At 32.9% G+C, this 4,988-nt stretch overlaps 1 long non-coding RNA gene across 1 annotated transcript; it reads right to left on the bottom strand.

Annotated features, from left to right (window-relative positions):
* Positions 1–1,123: 1,123 nt before the first annotated feature.
* LOC141699975 (uncharacterized) lies at positions 1,124–4,149 on the bottom strand. The gene is made up of 3 exons (XR_012566184.1): positions 4,023–4,149; positions 2,732–2,815; positions 1,124–2,648 (listed from the first exon to the last, which is right to left on the bottom strand). It is a non-coding gene; the product is annotated as an uncharacterized LOC141699975 (long non-coding RNA).
* Positions 4,150–4,988: the final 839 nt, after the last annotated feature.

Raw genomic sequence — 4,988 nt, 5'->3', positions numbered from 1 at the left:
TCACTATTAGTATCTGATTCATTATCAGTATTTGAGTCATCATCAGAGTTTGATAATTCAGTATCTGACTTTGCAATCATAGCTTTTCCTTTGGAGTAGCTTTTTCTCCTAGCTTTCTCCTTTGGCTTCTCTTCAATTTTGAGTGCTACTGGTCTAGATTTAGATCATTTCCTCTTGCTTCTTTACTCCATCTCTAGTTCATGAGTTTTCAGTATTCCATAGATCTCATTTAGAGGTGTGTCATTAATTTCATAGTTATCCCTTATTGATTTGACCTTAAAGTCCCACTTTTCAGGGAGAGCAAGTAAGAACTTCAAGTTTGAGTCCTCCAAATCATACTCCTTGTTGACAAGAGACAAGTCATTCAGAAGCTTCTGAAATCTGTCATAGATCTCAGTTTAGTACCCATTGTCTCTTGAGTCAAAGTGCTTATATTCTTGAGTAAGTACTCTCCTCCTGTTCTTCTTGATAGCAGTTGTACCTTGACACTTTACCTCGAAAGCATCCCATATCTCTTTTACTGTCTTACATCTAATAACCCTATTGGACATAACACTATCAATATAATTGTGCAAGATGTGTCTGACCTTAGCATCCTTCATAATAGATGAAAGATCTTCAGGAGTGTAGTCATTCCTATCTTTGTCAACCATCTTTTCTGGTTCTCCTGTAACAGAAACAGATACCTTCATTGGTTTATGAGGACCATCATATATCCTGTTTAGATATTCAGGATCTGTGGCTTCTAAACACATGGTCATCCTGACTTTCCAGATTGGATATTCATGTACCTTCAGGATTGGCACCTTGATTGCTTCATACCTACTCCTGTTGCTGCTAATCTATGATGTGGCTGAGGTTGGTGGTTTTAGATTCTGTGGTTCTTCTTCTTTGTATGACATTGTAGATTGATTTTAAGATCTTAAATTGTTTGTATGTTAACAACAAGCTCCACTGCCAATTTTTAGGCCCGTAATCAACTGTAGAGGGGGGTGAATACAGTTTATGCAATCAATTCGACAAAGCTTCAACAGAATCAATAGTTTTTATATTAACAGATAAAAACTAATTACAAATGTACTCTCTCGAAAGGATAAACAATTATCCTTGAGAGCTTCTAGGTTATGCGAATGATATAAAAATGTTTGAAATGCATATAACATGAACCTAATTTGTGCCTTATATAGAGCACAACTACACAATCAAATAAAGAATCCTATTCTATTACAATAAGCAAATCTATCCATGTATGATTGCTTCTGAGATAAAGTCCTTCACTACCTTTTCCTGCTTTCCTTTTCAATATTGAATATCTACTGAAGTGACAAATCCTGATGATATCATCTGCTGATCATCAAGTACTAATATAAGTACTGATGACGTAACTCTTCAGTAATGCTGATATAAGTCCTGATATGAACTTCTGATAGTTTCTGCTGATATCATTAATTATATATAACAAGCATATAAAAAGGTACATGTATTATTTAATTTGTATCAATTAACAGCAAATTCAAGTGTTAATAGCTAGCACACTCAGAGTGTGCTACATTAAATATGGGTGTTCTAAGTTATGACTGATTATGTCAATAAAAAACTTGCTGGTAATTGAATTATTCTACACTGATTAGAAAGAGACTTCTGAACTGCTTGTTTTATCCACCAGTAAGCATAGGTTGAGAACTTAAACATTTTCGAAGTATCAAATTTCTCTGGCCCTCGTACAAGTCATCGACAACCTTTCTACAAGCGTTCAACAGTGTGTAGCCTATAATTTTTATTATTTAAAATAATGTCAATTAACCATTTCTTAATCAAGAAGTCATGAGTAAGAATATAAGACCTATTTTCTTGGTTGATAACTAAACAAGACCTTGAAGATTCATTCCAACTCCTTCAAAATTTTGGCAATAGAAATGACAAGCCGTACATTGCACTCGATCATTTTGTCCTTGCTGATTTTACCGTAGGTTATGTTTTTTCTTAGGGTCAACTAGTACTTCCTCTCAAGTAATGGAGCAGGACAGAGTAGTGTATCTCTTTCATAAATGTAAGTACAAAATCAGAATTAATATATCGATCTGCAATGGCAAACTAAAAGGATAAATAACATGTTTCAAGGAAACTAATCCTAATCATTTAAATTAAACATAGAATTAAAAGGCTAGTTAGATTCTAGCCTAGCCTAGTTAGTTTCATTCACCACTTGATGTTAATGTTTAAAGCATGATGGTAAGTCCTTTTTTATATAATAAACACTAATACAAGAATTTACGGGCTGGCTTATTTATGTGAATTCACATGCATCGTGTGAACTGGTTAGGATTCAATATTACTACAAATTAATAATTAATATATCACATGATTATACTTAAAATTAGACTCAATTCTCCTGGAAAAAGACCAGATTTGTGGTACAGTATTTCTGCAAAATGTACACATCGTTGTGCAGCATCTGGACCCTCAAAAAATATAAAACAAACAATCAGTACTACTTATTATATTAGTACTACTTATTTCGGGACAGGGGCACTAAGTAGTACAGTAGTACACACACCAAAAGACCATCATTATAACACTGCTTATATTTTATACCTTTGCAATGACTGCATCAGAGCAATTAGTGTTGTACTGCTTCTATTTTATACCTGAAATAAATGAAATAAATAGGCTAAGAGTTATTGACTACAAATTACTATGATGAAAAGAAAGTAAAATAATGTATAATTACCTCATGTGTTATAACGAAACAAAACAGTCTGAATGTCTAAAAAACAATTATTAGCGGTTGAAGTCGAGGAAACAGTGAGTGAACCTACGACAAGAAATTGTAGAAGCACATTTTAAGAGTTGACCAGAACATCAATTAAATTTAAATGTGACACAAGGCTGATGATGCTTCAAGTGCTGTGACAAATAAAGGCCAAAATTTGAGTTCTGAAAGTGAATCTGGTAACACACATGACCGAACGAATATTCTTTGATATGAAAATAAAGACAGTAATACCGTAGAAAACATTGTTGATCAATACATTAATAATTCAAAGGTGCATGAGGAAATAACTTGAAATGGGACTTCTTCAATAGTAAATCCAGAGAAGGATTCTGGAATTTGAACTCTACATCCTTGGAAAACATATATTATAATTCTTCAGTAACTACAGAGTCCATTGGTAAATCAGAAATAAGCAATGATACCGCGGAGATAGAAACAGATTTACCAAAAAGTCGGACTTAAGTACCGGGGCATATGGTAATATGTAGTTTATCCCTTTTTTACTGTCTAAAATTAGGTTTGCATCAATGTGATATAAACTGAGTTATCTTAGATTCTTAATGTTTCTCTTCTTATTTTATGGGATAAATGTGCATTACGGAGTCAGAAGACGTTGGAGATCTAAAATGTTATATTACAAAGATCTAACAAAGCATCGGAAAGTACACTAAAAATGACTTTCAAAAGAACACACATGTTTCTTGGTTAACAGAAAAGTTGTTGCTTTAACAAGTACAATCAACATAATAATCACAAAACAATATGCATAAAGAGCATGTACTGTAGATAACCCATCTTTTAAAACCTAAATTTATACCATTATCTTAATACTTCATCATTAAAAATCTTGAACATTATATACACAAAAAAATGAATAATGAGAACAAAAGAGTAAATTCAAGACCTTTAGAACAGTTTTCATGTAATTGCTAATACCCAAAAACCAATCACTGGTTTTTTAAAAAAGTAGAAATAGGATCAGCCGTGGCAGAAGCAGTAACATTAGCATCAATAATTATATAAAGGAAACCTTCAAATTTTCCAAACAAGCCCTTAATTAGAACCTGAGTTGTTACTGGGTCGGGAATTTTACTTAACCCTAACTGAGACAAATAGAGAGTGCCACGAGAAATAAATTAAAAACCCCAAACTATCACAAAAACTTATAAAACAAAAACAAACATAACTCAAATGAGCACTAAAAACACACCCACACAAAAACAATCAATTTGGGGGAGGAACAGACCTTCTTAAGCTTGAGTGTTCTTCGAGTTTGAATTGATTAGAACTCGAATCTTCCATATTAAATCGATTTGATCTTGAATCATTGTTTGTCCGACTGTCTCTCTCACCTCTCACGTATTGGAGTGTTTGGTTGTCTTGGTCCAATAATGTCCTCAAATTTTATTTTTCTTAGCCTTTTGTTTCTAAAAGCCCGGGAAAAAATAATTAAAAGCCCACTTTTTTTACGGCCCGCCAATATTTTGAGCCCAAAATTTTGAATTCTTTTGCAAGAGTTTTGTTATTCCCTAACAATATAACAAGAATTACAGAAGGGGGAGTTGAATGTAATTCTGGCTACATTTTAAGATTTTAAAATTGTTCTAACTTAATTTATATAACTGTGTTTGATTTGCAATAGTGCCGAATGAAAGAGTAATAGAAATCAAAACACTAAGTAATAAAACACAAGCTTTAAAACTTTCTGGTGGATTTGAAAGTATCTACCAGAGATATATATATATACATCAGATTGAGAACTATATGAAGCTTTGAATAGCTCACAGCTGCTTTACAAGTTGAACAAACAAAACTATAGAGAAATTCTTACAGAATACAGCTTGATATATTTCTCTGAAAAATAAGTTTGCTTAGTTGATTTGTTCTACTTGCTACGCTTGGTTTATATATCACCAAGTTTGCATGACAGTAAGACAAGACAATAAAATAAAACTATATCTAGTCTAACTACATGCTACTTCATTAATTTATTCCAGCATCTTCGAACATCTTCTTAGTTGCATAAAAATGGTAATGCTTCTTTGTTCTCAAAATCCTGCTTAACAGGCTGCCACATTCTTTTTTGCAAACACCCGACGCATATGACTGTGTTGTCACTATCAACAACTATTTTGAATGTGCTACAGTACTTATTTGCTATATAAGCTACACTCTCGATGGATGTCAAATTGTCATCCATCGGGACTATAAA

This window comes from Apium graveolens, unplaced genomic scaffold, assembly GCF_009905375.1.
Source record: "Apium graveolens cultivar Ventura unplaced genomic scaffold, ASM990537v1 ctg1596, whole genome shotgun sequence".
Lineage (NCBI taxonomy): Eukaryota > Viridiplantae > Streptophyta > Magnoliopsida > Apiales > Apiaceae > Apium > Apium graveolens.
This window is presented reverse-complemented; position numbering and strand designations above follow the sequence as displayed.